The sequence below is a fragment of the Schistocerca piceifrons genome, chromosome 5 (assembly GCF_021461385.2).
Source record: "Schistocerca piceifrons isolate TAMUIC-IGC-003096 chromosome 5, iqSchPice1.1, whole genome shotgun sequence".
NCBI classification, from domain to species: Eukaryota; Metazoa; Arthropoda; class Insecta; order Orthoptera; family Acrididae; genus Schistocerca; species Schistocerca piceifrons.
In genome coordinates this window covers 8,406,898-8,424,696 of record NC_060142.1, presented here as the reverse complement: position 1 = coordinate 8,424,696, position 17,799 = coordinate 8,406,898, and positions in this window count along the sequence as shown.

The window sequence follows — 17,799 nt, the reverse complement described above, 5'->3', positions numbered from 1 at the left end:
CTCCTTCTAAATCGTGTAAAGTTTCTATGGAAACGACAGGATTGAGTTTTGGGACACGAGTATCTCCTTTCCGATGCACTGTTCCCACTTTACAATATCCCTCGCTCCCTCACATGAATAATTAACACAAAAATTGCGTCGCTATGAAATACTATGTGCTCAATGACTTCTCCTCCTAAATCGAGTCAGGTTTCAATGGAAACAACAGGATTTAGTTTTGGGATACGAGTAACTGCTTTCCGATGCACTATTCATTCTTTACCTCAACGCTCGCTCCCTCACATTGACGAATTAACACAGAAATTGCGTCGCAGTGAAATACTATGGGTTCTATGACTTCTCCTTCTAAATAGTCTAACGTTTCTATGGAAACGACAGGATTTAGTTTTGGGATACGAGTATCTCCTTTCCGATGCATTATTCGATCTTTACTGCAACCCTCGCTTCCTCGCATTGACGAATTAACACAGAAATTGCGTCGCTATGAAATACTATGGTTTCTATGACTTCTCCTTCTAAATCGTGTAACGTTTCAATGGAAACGACCTAATTGAGTTTTGGGATACGAGTATCTCCTTTCCGATGCACTGTTCTCACTTTACTGCATCCCTCGCTCCCTCACATTGACTAATTACCACAGATATTGCGTCGCTATAAAGTACTATGGGTTCAATGACTTCTCCTCCTAAATCGAGCCTCGTTTCAATTTAAACGACATGATTTTCTTGTGGGATACGAGTAACTCCTTACGGATGCACTATTCATTCTCTGCTTCAACCCTCGCTCCCTCACATTGACGAATTAACACAGAAATTGCGTCGCTATGAATTACTTTGGGCCTTATGACTTCTCCTGCTAAATCGAGTATCATTTCTATGGAAACGACAGGATTTTCTTTTGGGATACGAGTATCTCCTTTCCGATGCACTATACGTTCTTTACAGCAACCCTCGCTCCCTCACATTGACGAATTAACACAGAATTTGCGTCGGTATGAAATACAATGGGTTCCATGAATTCTCCTTCTAAATTGAGTAACGTTTCTATGGAAACGACGGGATTTCCTTTTGGCATACGAGTGTCGCCTTTCCGATGCACTACTTGTTCTTTACTGCAACCCTCGCTACCTTACACTGACGAATTAACACTGAAATAGCGTCGCTTTGAAATACTATGGGTTCTATGACTTCTCTTTCTAAATCGGGTGACGTGCTCCATAGAAACGGCAGGATTTAGTTTTGGGATACGAGTATCTCCTTTCCGATGCACTACTCGTTCTTTACTGCAAACCTCGCTCCCTCACATTGACGAATTAACCCAGAAATTGCGCCGCTATGAATACTATGGGTTCTAAGACTTCTCCATCTAAATCGAGTAACGTTTCTATGGAAACGGCAGGATTTTCTTTTGGGATACGAGTATCTCCTTTCCGATGCACTGTTCCTTCTTTACTGGATCCCTCACATCTTCACATTGGCGAATTAACACAGAAATTGCGTCGCTATTAAATACTATGGTTTCTATGACTTGTCCTGCTAACTCGAGTCTCGTTTCTATGGATACGGCAGGATTTTCTTTTGGGATACGAGTTTCTCCTTTCCGATTCTCTGTTCCTTCTCTACTGCATCCCTCGCTCACTCACATTGACGAATTAACCCAGAAATTGCGTCGTTATGAAATACTATGGGTTCTATGACTTCTCCTGCTAAATCGAGTCTCGTTTCTATGGAGACGACACGATTTTCTTTTGGGATACGAGTATCTCCTTTCCGATGCACTATTCGTTCTTTACTGAAACCCTCGCTCCCTCACATTCACGAATTAACACAGAAATTGCGTCGCTATGAAATTCTATCTGTTCTTTCACTTCTCCTGCTAAATGGAGTCTCGTCTCTATGGAAACGTCAGGATTTTCTTTTGGGATACGAGCATCTCCTCTCCGATGCACTATTCGTTTTTTACTGCAACCCTCGCTCCCTCACATTGACGAATTATCACAGAAATTGCGTCGCTATGAAATACTATGGGTAAATACTATGAGTAAAGTTCTCTATGGAAATGGCAGGATTTAGTTTTGGGATACGAGTATCTCCTCTCCGATGCACTATTCGTTCTTTACTGCAAACCCTCGCTCCCTTACATTGACGAATTTACACAGAAATTGCGTCGCAATAATATACTACGGGTTCTATGACTTCTCCTGCTACATCGAGGCTCGTTTCTATGGCAACGACAAGATTTCCTTTTGGGATACGAGTATCTCCTTTCCGATGCACTATTCATTCTTTACTGCAACCCTCACTCCCTCACATTGACGAATTAACACAGAAATTGCGTCGCTATGAAATACTATGAGTTCTATGAATTCTCCTTCTAAATAGGGTAACGTTTCTATGGAAACGACAAGATTTAGTTTTGGGATACGAGTTTCTCCTTTCCGATGCACTGTTCCATCTTTACTGCATCCCTCGCTTCCTCACATTGACGAATTAACACAGAAATAGCGTCGCTATGAAATACTATCTGTTCTTTGACTTCTCCTGCTGAATCGAGTCTCGTTTCGATGGAAACGACAGGATTTTCGTTTGGGATACGTGTATCTCCTTTCCGAAGCACAGTTCCTTCTTTACTGCATCCCTCGCTCACTCGCATTGACGAATTAACACAGAAATTGCGTCGCTATGAAATCCTATTGGTTCTATGACTTCTCCTGCTAAATCGATTCTCGTTTCTATGGAAACGACAGGAATTTCTTTTGGGATACGAGTATCTCCTTTCCGATACACTATTCGTTCTTTACCCCAACTCTCGCTCCTTCACATTGACGAATTAACACAGAAATTCCGTCGCAATGACATTCTATGGGTTCTATGACTTCTCCTTCTAAATCGAGTAACGTTTCAATGGAAACGGCAGGATTTAGCTTTGGGATACGAGTATCTCCTTGCCGGTGCACCATTCCTTCTTTACTGCAACCCACGCCCCTCACATTGACGAATTAACACAGAAATTGCGTCGCTATGAAATACTATGTGTTCTATGAAGACTCCTAAATCGAGTAACGTTTCCATGCAAACGAAAGGATTTCCTTTTGGGATACGAGTGTCTCCTTTCCGATGCACTGTTCTGTCTTTACTGCAACACTCACTCCCTCACATTGACGAATTAACACAGAAATTGCGTCGCTATGAAATACTATATGTTCTATGAACACTCATTCTAATTCGAGTAACGTTTCTATGGAAACGACAGGATTTCCTTTTGGGATACGAGTATCACCTTTCCGATGCAATATTCGTTCTATACCTCAACCTCCACTCCTTCACATTGACGAATTAACACAGAAATTGCATCGCTATGAAATACTATGGATTCTATGACTTCTCCTTCTAAATCGTGCAACGTTTCTATGGAAACGACAGGATTTAGTTATGGGATACGAGTATCTCCTTTCCGAAGCAGTGTTCCCACTTTACTGCATCCCTCGCTCCCTCACATTGAAGAAATAACACAGATATTGCGTCGCTATGAAATACTATGAGTGCTATGACCTCTCCTTCTAAATCGAGTAACGATGCTATGGAAACGACAGGATTTAGATTTCGGATACGAGTATCTCCTTTATGATGCACTATTCGTTCTTTACTGCAAACCTCACTCCCTCACATTGACGAATTAACACAGAAATTGCGTCGCTATGAAATACTATGTGTTCTATGAATACTCATTCTAATTCGAGGAACGTTTCTATGGAAACGACAGGATTTCCTTTTGGGATACGAGTGTCTCCTTTCCGATGCACTATTTGCTCTTTACTGCAACCCTTGCTCCCTCACATTGACGAATTAACACAGAAATCTCGTCGCTATGAAATACAATGGGTTCTATGACTTCTCCTTCTAAATCGAGTAACGTTCTCTATGGAAACGGCAGGATTTAGTTTTGGGATACGCGTATCTCCTTTCCGATGCACTATTCGTTCTTTACTGTAATCCTCGCTCCCTCACATTGAGGAATTTACACAGATATTGCGTCGCAATAAAATACGACGTGTTCTATGACTTCTCCTGCTACATCGAGTCTCGTTTCTATGGCAACGACAGGATTTCCTTTTGGGATACGTGTATCTCCTTTCCGACGCACTATTCATTCTTTACTGCAACCCTCACTCCCTCACATTGACGAATTAACACAGAATTTGTGTCGCTATGAAATACTATGTGTTCTATGTATTCTCCTTCTAAATAGAGTAACGTTTCTATGGAAACGACAAGATTTGGTTTTGGAATACGAGTTTCTCCTTTCCGATGCACTGTTCCATCTTTACTGCATCCCTTGCTTCCTCACATTGACGAATTAACAAAGAAATAGCGTCGCTATGAAATACTATCTGTTCTTTGACTTCTCCTGCTGAATCGAGTCTCGTTTCGATGGAACCGACCAGATTTTCGTTTGGGATACGAGTATCTCCTTTCCGATGCACTGTTCCATCTTTACTGCAAACCTCGCTCCCTCACATTGACGAATTAACCCAGAAATTGCGTCGCTATGAAATACTATGGGTTCTATGACTTTTCCTTCTAAATCGAGTAACGTTTCTATGGAAACGACATTATTTTCTTTTGGGATACGACTATCTCCTTTCCGAAGCACTATTCGTTCTTTACTGCATCCCTCGCTTCCTCACACTGACGAATTAACACCGAAGTTGCGTCGCTATGAAATACTATGGTTTCTATGACTAGTCCTGCTAAATCGAGGAAAGTTTCTATGGAAGCGACAGGATTTAGTTTTGGGATACGAGTATCTCCTTTCCGATGCATTATTCGTTCCTTACTGAAACCCTCGCTCCCTCGCATTGACGAATTAACACAGAAATTGCGTCGCTGTGAAATACTATGGGTTCAATGACTTCTCCTCCGTAATCGGGTCTCGTTTCTATGGAAACGACAGGATTTTCTTGTGGGATACGAGTAACTCCTTTCCGATGCACTATTCGTTCTTTATCTCAACCGTCGCTCCCTCACATTGACGAATTTACTCAGAAATTGCGTCGCTATGAAATACTATGGGTTCTATGACTTCTCCTTCTAAATCGAGTGATGTTTCTATGGATACGACAGGATTATCTTTTGGGATACGAGTATCTCCTATCAGATGCACTATTCGTTCTTTACTGCAACCCTCGCTCCCCCACATTGACGAATTAACACAGACATTGCGTCGCTATGGAATACTATGTGTTCTATGTATTCTCCTTCTAAATAGAGTTACGTTACTATGGAAACGACAAGATTTAGTTTTGGGATACGAGTTTCTCCTTTCCAGTGCACTGTTCCATCTTTACTGCATCCCTCGCTTCCTCACATTGACGAATTAACACAGAAATAGCGTCGCTGTGAAATACTATCAGTTCTTTGACTTCTCCTGCTGAATCGAGTCTCGTTTCGATGGAATCGACAGGATTTTCGTTTGGGATACGAGTATCTCCTCTCCGAAGCACTGTTCCTTCTTTACTGCATCCCTCGCTCACTCACATAGACGAAATAACACAGAAATTGCATCGCTATGAAATCCTATTGGTTCTATGACTTCTCCTGCTAAATCGATTCTCGTTTCTATGGAAACGACAAGAATTTCGTTTGGGATACGAGTATCACATTTCCGATGCAATATTCGTTCTTTACCTCAACCCCCGCTCCTTCACATTGACGAATTAACACAGAAATTGCATCGCTATGAAATACTATGGGTGCTATGACTTCTCCTTCTAAATCGTGCAACGTTTCTATGGAAACGACAGGAATTAGTTTTGGCATACGAGTATCTCCTTTCCGAAGCAGTGTTCCCACTTCACTGCATCCCTCGCTCCCTCACATTGAAGAAATAACACAGATATTGCGTCGCTATGAAATACTATGAGTGCTATGACTTCTCCTTCTAAATCGAGTAACGTTGCTATAAAAACGACAGGATTTAGATTTCGGACACGAGTATCTCCTTTATGATGCACTATTCGTTCTTTACTGCAAACCTCGCTCCCTCACATTGACGAATTAACACAGAAATTGCGTCGCTATGAAATACTATGTGTTCTATGAATACTCATTTTAATTCGCGTAACGTTTCTATGGAAACGACAGGATTTCCTTTAGGGATACGAGTGTCTCCTTTCCGATGCACTATTTGTTCTTTACTGCAACCCTTGCTCCCTCACATTGACGAATTAACACAGAAATTGCGTCGCTATGAAATACTATGGGTTCTATGACTTCTCCATCTATATCGAGTAACGTTCTCTATGGAAACGGCAGGATTTAGTTTTGGGATACGATTATCTCCTTTCCGATGCACTATTCGTTCTTTATTGCAATCCTCGCTCCCTCACATTGAGGAATTTACACAGAAATTGCGTCGTAATAAAATACTACGGGTTCTATGACTTCTGCCACATCGAGTCTCGTTTCTATGGCAACGACAGGATTTTCTTTTGGGAAACGAGTATCTCCTTTTCGATGCACTATTCGTTCTTTACTCCAGCTCTCGCTCCCTCACATTGACGAATTAACACAGAAATTGCGTCGCAATGAGATTCTATGGGTTCTATGACTTCTCCTTCTATATCGAGTGACGTTTCAATGGAAACGACAGGATTTAGTTTTGGGATATGAGTATCTCCATTCCGATGCACTATTCGAGCTTATCTGCAAACCTTGCTCGCTCACATTGACGAATTACCACAGTAATTGCGTCGCTGTGAAATAGTATGGGTTCTATGACGTCTCCTTCTAAATCGTGCAACGTTTCTATGGAAACGACAGGATTTAGTTTTGGGATACGAGTATCTCCTTTCCGAAGCAGTGTTCCCACTTTACTGCATCCCTCGCTCCCTCACATTGAAGAAATAACACAGATATTGCGTCGCTATGAAATACTATGAGTGCTATGACTTCTCCTTCTAAATCGAGTAACGTTGCTATGGAAACGACAGGATTTAGATTTGGGATACGAGTATCTCCTTTCCGATGCACTATTCGTTCTTTACTGCATCCCTCGCTTCCTCACACTGACGAATTAACACCGAAGTTGCGTCGCTATGAAATACTATGGTTTCTATGACTTGTCCTGCTAAATCGCGGAAAGTTTCTATGGAAACGACAGGATTTAGTTTTGGGATATTAGTATCTCCTTTTCGATGCATTATTCATTCTTTACTGCAACCCTAACTTCCTCACATTGACGAATTAACACAGAAATTGCGTCGCTATGAAATACTATGTGTTCTATGAATTCTCCTTCTAAATATTGTAACGTTTCTATGGAAACGACAAGATTTAGTTTTGGGATACGAGTTTCTCCTTTCCGATGCACTGTTCCATCTTTACTGCAGCCCTCGCTTCCTCACATTGACGAATTAAGACAGAAACAGCGTATCTATGAAATACTATCTGTTCTTTGACTTCTCCTGCTGAATCGAGTCTCGTTTCGATGGAAACGACAGGATTTTCGTTTGGGATACGAGTATCTCCTTTCCGAAGCACAGTTCCTTCTTTACTGCATCCCTCGCTCACTCACATTGACGAATTAACACAGAAATTGCGTCACTATGAAATCCTATTGGTTCTATGACTTCTCCTGCTAAATCGATTCTCGTTTCTATGGAAACGACAGGAATTTCTTTTGGGATACGAGTATGTCCTTTCCGATGCACTACTCGTTCTTTACCTCAATCCACGCTCCTTCACATTGACGAATTAACACAGAAATTGCGTCGCAATGACATTCTATGGGTTCTATGATTTCTCCTTCTAAATCGAGTAACGTTTCAATGGAAACGACAGGATTTAGTTTTGGGATACGAGCATCTCCTTTCCGATGCACTATTCGTTCTTTACTGCAATCCTCGCTCCCTCACATTGAGGAATTTACACAGAAATTGCGTCGCAATAAAATACTACGGGTTCTATGACTTCTCCTGCTACATCGAGTCTCGTTTCTATGGCAACGACATTATTTTCTTTTGGGATACGAGTATCTCCTTTCCGATGCACTATTCGTTCCTTACTGCATCCCTCGTTTCCTCAAACTGACGAATTAACACCGAAGTTGCGTCGCTATGAAATACTATGGGTTCAATGACTTCTCCTCCTAAATCGGGTCTCGTTTCTATGGAAACGACAGGATTTTCTTGTGGGATACGAGTAACTCCTTTCCGACGCACTATTCGTTCTTTACTTCAACCCTCGCTCCCTCACATTGACGAATTAACTCAGAAATTGCACCGCTATGAAATACTGTGGGTTCTATGACTTCTCCTTCTAAATCTAGTGACGTTTCTATGGAAACGACAGGATTATCTTTTGGGATACGAGTATCTCCTATTAGATGCACTATTCGTTCTTTACTGCAACCCTCGCTCCTCCACATTGACGAATTAACACAGATATTGCGTCGCTATGGAATACTATGTGTTCAATGACTTCTCCTTCTAAATCGAGCAACGTTTCTATGGCAACGACAGGATTTTGTTTTGGGAGAAGAGTTTCTCCTTTCCGATGCTCTATTCCTTTTCTACTGCATCCCTCGCTCACTCACATTGACGAATTAACACAGAAATTGCGTAGCTATGAAATCCTATGGGTTCTATGACTTCTACTGCTAAATCGATTCACGTTTCTATGGAAACGACAGGAATTTCTTTTGGGATACGAGTATCTCTTTTCCGATGCACTATTCGTTCTTTACCTCAACCCTCGCTTCCTGACATTGACGAATTAACACAGAAATTGCATCGCTATGAAATACTATGGGTTCTATGACTTCTCCATCTAAATCGTATAGCGTTTCTATGGAAACGACAGGATTTAGTTTTGGGATACGAGTATCTCCTTTCCGACCCCCTGTTCCCGCTTTACTGCATCCCTCGCTCCCTCACATTGACGAATTAACACAGATATTGCGTCGCTATGAAATACTATGGGTTCTATGACGTCTCCTTCTAAATCGAATAACGTTGCTATGGAAACGACAGGATTTAGATTTGGGATACGAGTATCTCCTTTCCAAAGCACTATTCGTTCTTTACTGCAAAGCTCGCTCCCTCACATTAATGAATTAACCCAGAAATTGCGTCGCTATGAAATACTATGGGTTCTATGACTTCTCCTGCTAAATCGAGTCTTGTTTCCATGGAGACGACAGGATTTTCTTTTGGGATACGAGTATCCCCTTTTCGATGCACTATTCGTTCTTTACTCCAGCTCTCGCTCCCTCACATTGACGAATTAACACAGAATTTGCGTCGCAATGAGATTCTATGGGTTCTTTGACTTCTCCTTCTATATCGAGTGACGTTTCAATGGAAACGACAGGATTTAGTTTAGGGATACGTGTATCTCCTTGCCGATGCACCATTCGTTGTTTACTGCAACCCTCGCTCCCTCACATTGACGAATTAACACAGAAATTGCGTCGCTATGAAATTCTATCTGTTCTTTCACTTCTCCTGCTAAATGGAGTCTCGTTTGTATGGAAACGACAGGATTTCCTTTTGGGATACGAGTATCTCCTTTCCGATGCACAATTCATTCTTTACTGCAACCCTCACTCCCTCACATTGACGAATTAACACAGAATTTGCGTCGCTATGAAATACTACGTGTTCTATGTATTCTCCTTCTAAATTGAGAAACGTTTCTATGGAAACGACAAGATTTAGTTTTGGGATACGAGTTTCTCCTTTCCGATGCACTGTTCCATCTTTACTGCATCCCTCGCTTCCTCACATTGACGAATTAACACAGAAATACCGTCGCTATGAAATACTATCTGTTCTTTGACTTCTCCTGCTGAATCGAGTCTCGTTTCGATGCAAACGACAGGATTTGCGTTTGGGATACGAGTATCTCCTTTCCGATGCACTGTTCCTTCTTTACTGCATCCCTCGCTCACTCACATTGACGAAATAACACAGAAATTGCGTCGCTACGAAATCCTATTGGTTCTATGACTTCTCCAGCTAAATCGATTCTCGTTTCTATGAAAACGACAAGAATTTCCTTTGGGATACGAGTATCACCTTTCCGATGCACTATTCGTTCTTTACTGCATCCCTCGCTCCCTCACATTGAAGAAATAACACAGATATTGCGTCGCTATGAAATACTATGAGTGCTATGACTTCTCCTTCTAAATCGAGTAACGTTGCTTTGGAAACGACAGGATTTTCTTTTGGGATACGAGTATCTCCTTTCCGATGCACTATTCATTCCTTACTGCAACCCTCACTCCACCACATTGACGAATTAAGACAGAAATTGCGTTGCTATGAAATACTGTGGGTTCTATGATTTCTCCTGCTACATCGAGTCGCGTTTCTATGGAGACGACAGGATTTTCTTTTGGGATACGAGTATCTCCGTTCCGCTGCACTATTCGTTCTTTACTGCATCCCTCGCTTCTTCACACTGACGAATTAACACCGAAGTTGCGTCGCTATGAAATACTATGGTTTCTAAGACTTGTCCTGCTAAATCGAGGAAAGGTTCTATGGAAACGACAGGATTTAGTTTCGGGATACGAGTATCTCCTTTCCGATGCATTATTCGTTCCTTACTGCAACCCTCGCTCCCTCGCATTGACGAATTAACACAGAAATTGCGTCGCTATGAAATACTATGGGTTCAATGACTTCTCCTCCTAAATCGAGTCTCGTTTCTATGGAAACGACAGGATTTTCTTGTGGGATACGAGTAACTCCTTTCCGATGCACTATTCGTTCTTTACCTCAACCCTCGCTCCCTCACATTGACGAATTAACTCAGAAATTGCGTCGCTATGAAATACAATGGGTTCTATGACTTCTCCTTCTAAATCGAGTGACGTTTCTATGGAAACGACAGGATTATCTTTTGGGATACGAGTATCTCCTATCAGATGCACTATTCGTTCTTTACTGCAACCCTCGCTCCCCCACATTGACGAATTAACACAGAAATTGCGTCGATATGGATTACTATGGGCTTTGTGACTTCTCCTGCTAAATCGAGTCTCGTTTCAATGGAAACGACAGGATTTTCTTTTGGGATACGCGTATATCCTTTCCGATGCACTATACGTTCTTTACTGTAACCCTCGCTCCCTCACGTTGACGAATTGAAACAGAATTTGCGTCGCTATGAAATACTATTGGTTCCATGAATTCTCCTTCTAAATTGAGAAACGTTTCTATGGAAACGACAGGATTTCCTTTTGGGATACGAGTATCTCTTTTCCGATGCACTATTCATTCCTTACTGCATCCCTCGCTTCCTCACACTGACGAATTAACACCGAAGTTGCGTCGCTATGAAATACTATGGTTTCTATGACTTGTCCTGCTAAATCGAGGAAAGTTTCTATGGAAATGACAGGATTTAGTTTTGGGATACGAGTATCTCCGTTCCGATGCATTATTCGTTCTTTACTGCAAACCTCGCTCCATCACATTGACGAATTAACACAGAAATTGCGTCGCTACGAAAACCTATCTGTACTATGACTTCTACTGCTAAATCGATTATCTTTTCTATGGAAACGACAGGAATTTCTTTTGGGATACGAGTATCTCTTTTCCGATGCACTATTCGTTCTTTACCTCAACCCTCGCTCCCTGACATTGACGAATTAACACAGAAATCGCGTCGCTATGAAATACTATGTGTTCTATGACTTCTCCTTCTAAATCGTGTAACGTTTCTATAGAAACGACAGGATTTCTTTCGGGATATTAGTTACTCCTTTCCGATGCACTGCTTCTTCTTTACTGCAACCCCATTTCCCTCACACTTTCGAATTAACACAGAAATTGCGTCGAAATGAAATTTTATCTGTTCTTTCACTTCTCCTGCTAAATGGAGTCTCTTTTCGATGGAAACGACAGGATTTTCTTTTGGGATACGAGTATCTCCTTTCCGATGTACTATTCGCTCTTTACTGCAACCCTCGCCCCCTCACATTGACGAAGTAACACTGAAATTGCGTTGCTATGAAATACTATGGGTTGTATGAATTCTCCTTCTAAATCGAGTAACGTTTCTATGGAAACGACAGGATTTAGTTTTGGGATACGAGTATTTCCTTTCCGATGCACTGTTCCTTCATTACTGCATCCCTCGCTCCCTCACATTGAATAATTAACACAGAAATTGCGTCGCTATGAAATCCTATGGGTCTATGACTTCTCCTGCTAAATCGAGACTCGTTTCTATGGAAACGAAAGGATTTTCTTTTGGGATACGAGCATCTCCTCTCCGATGCACTATTCGTCTTTTACTGCAACCCTCGCTCCCTCACATTTACGAATTAACACAGAAATTGCGTCGCTATGAAATACTATGGGTTCTATGACTTCTCCTTCTAAATCGATTAACGTTTCTATGGAAACGACAGGATCTAGTTTTGGGATCGTGTATCTCCTTTCCAATGCACAATTCGTTCTTTACTGCAACATTTGCTACCTCACATTGACGAATTAACTCAGAAATTGCGTCGCTACGAAATACTATGTGTTCTACGAATTCTCCTTCTAATCGAGTAACGCTTCTATGGAAAGGACAGGATTTTGTTTTGGGATACGAGTATCTCCTTTCCTATGTACTACTCGTCCTTTTCTGCAACCCCCACTCGCTCACATTAACGAATTAACACAAAATAGCGTCGCAATGAAATTCTATGGGTTCTATGACTTCTCCTTCTAAATCGAGTAACGTTTCTATGGAAACGACAGGATTTAGTTTTGTGATACGAGTATCTCATTTCCGATTCACTATTCGTTCTTTACTGCAACCCTCGCTCAATCACATTGACGAATTAACACAAAAATTGCGTCGCTATGAAGTACTATGGGCTTTATGAATTCTCCTGCTAAATTGAGTCTCGTTTCAATGGAAACGACTGGATTTTCCTTTGGGATAAGTGTATCTCCTTTCCGATGTACTATTCGCTCTTTACTGCAACCCTCGCTCCCTCACGTTGACGAAGTAACACAGAAATTGCTTCGCTATGAAATCCTATGGGTCTATGACCTCTCCTGCTAAATCGAGTCTCGTTTTTATGGAAACGACGGGCTTCTCTTTTGGGAAACGAGCATCTCCTCTCCGATGCACTACTCGTTCTTTACTGCAACCCTCGCTCCCTCACATTGACGATTTAACACAGAAATTGCGTCGCTATGAAATACTATGTGTTCTATGATTTCTCCTTCTAAATCGAATAACGTTTCTATGGAAACGACAGGATCTAGTTTTGGGATACGTGTATCTCCTTTCCGATGCACTATTGGTTCTTTATTGCAACACTTGCTACCTCACATTGACGAATTAACACAGAAATAGCGTCGCTATGAAATACTATGGGTTCTATGAATTCTCCTTCTAAATCGAGTAACGTTTCTATGGAAACGACAGGATTTAGTTTTGGGATAAGAGTATCTCCTTTCCGATCCTCTGTTCCTTCTTTTTTGCGTCCCTCGCTCCCTCACATTAACGTATTAACCCTGAAATGGCGTCGCTATGATATACTATGGGTTCTATGACTTCCCCTGCTGAATCGAGTCTCGCCTCGATTGTAACGACAGGATTTTCTTTTCGGATACGAGTATCTCTTTTCCAATGCACTGCTCGTTCTTTACTAAAACCCTCGCCCCCTCACATTGACGAATTAACACAGAAATTGCGTCGCTATGAAATACTATGGGTTCTATGACTTCTCCAGCTTAATTGAGTCTCGTTTCATTGGAAACGACAGGATTTTCCTTAGGGATACGACTATCTACTTTCCGAAGCACTATTGGTTCTTTACTGCAACCCTCGCTCCCTCACATTTACGAATTAACACAGAAATTGCGTCGCTATGAAATACTATGGGGCCTATGATTTCTCCTGCTAAATCGAGTTTCGTTTCTATGGAAACGACAGGATTTAGTTTTGGGATACGAGTATCTCCTTTCCGATGCACTGTATCTTCTATACTGCATCCCTTTCTCTCTCACATCGACGAATTAACACAGAAATTGCGTCGCAATGAGATACTATGGGTTCTATGACTTCTCCTGCTGAATCGAGTCTCGTTTCGATGGAAACGACATGATTTTCTTTTGGGATACGAGAATCTCCTTTCCGATGCACTATTCGTCTTTACTGCAACCTTCGCCCCCTCACAATGACGAATTAACACAGGAATTGCGTCGCTATGAAATACTATGCGTGCTATGATTTCTCCTTCTAAATCGAGTAACATTTATGTGGAAACGACTGGATTTAGTTTTGGGATACGAGTTTCTCCTTTCCGATGCACTATTCCTTCTTTACTGCATCCCTAGCTCGCTCCCATTGACGAGTTAACACAGAAATTGCGCCGCCATGAAATACTATGGGTTCTATGACTTCTCTTGTTAATTCGAGTCTCGTTTCTATGTAAACGACAGGATTTTCTTTTGGGGTACGAGAATCTCCTTGCCGATGCACTATTCGTTCTTTACTGCAACCCTCGCTCCATCACATTGACGAATTAACACAGAAATTGCGGTGCTATGAAATACTGTGGGTTCTACGACTTCTCCTGCTTCATCGAATCTCGTTTCTATGGAAACGACAGGATTTTCTTTTGGGATACGATTATCTCCTTTCCGATGCACTATTCGTTCTTTACTGAAACCCTCGCTCCCTCACATAGACGAATAAACACAGAAATTGCGTCGCTATGATGTACTATGTGTTCTATGGCTTCTCCTTCTAATTCGAGTCTCGTATCTATGGAAATGACAGGATTTTCTTTTCGGATACAAGTATCTCCTTTCCGATGCACTATTCGTTCTTTACTGCAACCCTCGCTCCCTCACATTTACGAATTAACACAGAAATTGCGTCGCTATGAAATACTATGGGTTCTATGATTTCTCCTGCTAAATGGAGTCTCGTTTCTATGGAAACGACAGGATTTTTTAGTTTTGGGTTACGAGTATCTACTTTCCGATGCACTATTCGTTCATTACTGCAACCCTCGCTGCCTCACATTGACGAATTAACACATATATTGCGTCACTATGAAATACTATGGGTTTTGTGACTTCTCTTGCTAAATCGAGTCTCGTTTCAATGAAAACTAAACGATTTTCTTTTGGGATACGTGTATCTCGTTTCCGATGCACTATTTCTTGTTTACTGCATCCCTCGCTCCCTAAAATTGATGCATTAACACAGAAATTGCGGCGCTATGAAATACTATGTGTTCTATGACTTCTCCAGCTAAATCGAGTAACGTTTCTATTAAAACGACAGGAATTTCTTTAGGGATACGAGTATCTCATTTCCGACGCCCTATTCCTTCTATACTGCATCCCTCTCTCCCTCACATTGATGAATTAACACAGAAATTGCAGCGCTATGAAATACCATGGGTTCTATGACTTCTCCTTCCAAATCGAGTAACGGTTCTATGGAAACGACAGGATTTTCTTTTGGGATAGGAGTATCTCCTTTCCGATGCACTATTCCTACTCTACTGCATCAATCGCTATCACACATTGACGAATTAACACAGAGATTCCGTCGCTATGGAATACTATGGGTTCTATGACTTCTCCTTCTAAATCGAGTAACGTTTCTATGGAAACGATAGGATTTTCTTTTTGGACCGGAGTATCTCCTTTCCGATGCACTATTCCTTCTTTACTGCATTCCTCGCTCCTTCAAATTGACAAATTGTCACAAAAATTGCGTCGCTAAGTAATACTGTGGGTTCTATGACTTATCCTTCTTAATCGAGTAACGTTTCTTTTTAAACGACAGGATTTTCTTTGAGCTACGAGTATCTGCTTTCCGATGCACTACAGCTTCTCTACTACATCCCTCCCCCCTTCACATTGACGAATTAACACAGAAATTGCGTCGCTATGAAATACTATGGGTTCTATTGCTTCTCCAGCTTAATCGAGTCTCGTTTCATTGGAAACGACAGGATTTTCCATAGGGATACGACTATCTACTTTCCGAAGCACTATTCATTCTTTACTGCAACCCTCGCTCCCTCACATTGTCGAATTAACACAGAAATTGCGTCGCTATGAAAAACTATGGGTACAACGACTTCTCCTGCTAAATCGAGTCTCGTTTCTATGGAAACGACAGGATTTTCCTTTGGGATGCGAGGACCTCCTTTCCGATGCACTATTCGTTCTTTACTGCAACTCTCGCTGCCTCACATTGATGAATTAACACAGAAAATGCATCGCTATGAAATACTATGGGTTCTATGACTTCTCCTGCTAAATCTTGTCTCGTTTCTATGGAAACGACAGGATTTACTTTTGGAATACGAGTGTCTCCTTTCCGATGCACTAATCGTTCTTTACTGTAACTCTCGCTCATTCACATTGACGTATTAACACAGAAATTGCATCGCTATGAAATACTATGGGTTCTATGGCTTCTCCTGCTAATTCTAGTTTCGTATCTATGGAAATGACAGGATTTTCTTTTGGGATACAAGTATCTCCTTTCCGATGCACTATTCGTTCTTTACTGCAACCCTCGCTCCCTCACATTTACGAATTGACACAGAAATTGCGTCGCTATGAAATACTATGGGTTCTATGATTACTCCTGCTGAATCGAGTCTCGTTTCGATGGAATCGACAGGATTTTCTTTTATGATACGAGAATCTCCTTTCCGATGCACTATTCGTTCTTTACTGCAACCATCGCTCCCTCACATTGTCGAATTAACACAGAATTTGCGATGGTATGAAATACTGTGGGTTCTATGACTTCTCCCGCTAAATAAAATCTCGTTTATATGGAAACGACAGGATTTTCTTTTGGGATACAAGTTTCTCCTTTCCGATGCACTATACGTTCTTTACTGCAACCCTCGCTGCTTCGCATAGACGAATTAACACAGAAATTGCGTCGCTTTGATGTACTATGTGTTCTATGGCTTCTCCTGCTAATTCGAGTCTCGTATCTATGGAATTGACAGGATTTTCTTTTGGGATAAAAGTATCTCCTTTCCGATGCACTATTCATTCTTTACTGCAACCCTCGCTCCCTCACATTTACGAATTAACACAGAAATTGCGTCGCTATGAAATACTATGGGTTCTATGATTTCTCCTGCTAAATCGAGTCTCGTTTCTATGGAAACGATAGGATTTTTTAGTTTTGGGATACGAGTATCTCCTTTCCGATGCACTATTCGTTCTTTACTACAACCCTCGCTCACTCACATTGACGAATTAACACAGATATTGCGTCACTATGAAATACTATGGGTTTTATGACTTCTCTTGCTAAATCGAGTCTCGTTTCAATGGAAACGAAACGATTTTCTTTTGGGATACGTGTATCTCCTTTCCGATGCACTACTTCTTGTTTACTGCATTCCTCGCTCCCTAACATTGATGCATTAACACAGATATTGCGGCGCTATGAAATACTATGTGTTCTATGACTTCTCCTCCTAAATCGAGTAATGTTTCTATAGAAACGACAGGATTTTCTTTCGGGATACGAGTATCTCATTTCCGACGCCCTATTCCTTCTAAACTGCATCCCTCGCTCCCTCACATTGACGAAATTTTACAAAAATTGCGTCGCTATGAAATACTACCGGTTCTATGGCTTCTCCTTCTAAATCGAGTAACGTTCCTATGGAAACGACAGGGTTTTCTTTTGGGATACGAGTATCTCCTTTCTAATGCACTAATCCTTCTGTACTGCATCCCTCGCTCCCTCACATTGACGAGTTATCTCAGAAATTGCG